Source organism: Callithrix jacchus, chromosome 2 (assembly GCF_049354715.1).
Source record: "Callithrix jacchus isolate 240 chromosome 2, calJac240_pri, whole genome shotgun sequence".
In the NCBI taxonomy this organism is placed as follows: domain Eukaryota; kingdom Metazoa; phylum Chordata; class Mammalia; order Primates; family Cebidae; genus Callithrix; species Callithrix jacchus.
This window is the reverse complement of record NC_133503.1, coordinates 58,985,874-58,986,937: the sequence shown is the minus strand read 5'-3', so window position 1 is coordinate 58,986,937 and position 1,064 is coordinate 58,985,874.

Below are 1,064 nucleotides of genomic sequence, written 5' to 3'. Positions count from 1 at the left end.
TCTGCAGCCTGCACCCTCAGGAACCCAGGAAGGCTCCCTTCCTCCCACTGCACCCTGGCAGGCAGATTTTGCCTGCTCCTGGTCCCTCCAAAAGCACAGGGAGGCTCGGATTCACAGCCGCAGTTTGGGTGCCTTGCCCAGGAGGGCAAGGGGTGTGCAGCATGGGGTGTGCAGCCCCAGCTATGCGTTCTTGCTGCAGCCAGCGTGATGGCAGAGGCCACTGACCTTGGGCACATGAGCACCTTAGGCACACATTCTCAGGACCACTGGAGGGTTGTGTCATGGGCCACTGTCATTTATATTTGACCCAGAATAAGTTTCTTCAAATATTTTATGGAGGTTTCTGTAAAATTTCATTGACAAGAGGGTTCCTTAAACACTCAAAACACAGCACATACGTGCTCAAAATACCTCCCAGTCTTTGAAAGAGGGGCTTTTTATGTGTTTAGGGGAACCCTTCAACACTGAGGCAATTTTCAACTCTGCCTTAGCCTCCATTTCCTGTTTGCACAGAAGCTGAAGGTCAGCCAGAGGTGACAGCGTGAAGTCTTCTCAGGTCTTTTCTAAACTTGTGCACACTCCTGGGTATGTGCCTAGACTTCTAGATTCCAAAGAATATGCAGAAACCCTCAAAATCTGTATCCTCCAAAGCATCTCAATCCGCAGTCTTTCCTCCCAAGCTTTATACTTTATCTGTTATTTGCCCCAACTGTTATCCCTTGTCCCAGGCAGCAGTGACTAATACACTTGACTTGAAGTGTTTCAACAAATGCCTATAGGGAGACTCCTAAGAGCTCCAAGTTTTGTGAAAGTAAGGCAAGCCCTTTGAAGCTGTCCATCTGGGAGCCACAGTTGTCAGAGACATTGAGCCAAAGCAACTCCATCTTGAATAGGAGCTGGCTAAAATGAGGCTGAGACCTGCTGGGCTGCGTTCCCAGACAGTTAGGCATTCTAAGTCACAGGATGAGACAGGAGGTCGGCACAAGATACAGGTCACACAGACTTTGCTGATAAAACAGGTTGCAGTAAAGAAGCCGGCCAAAACCCACCAAAACCAAGATAGC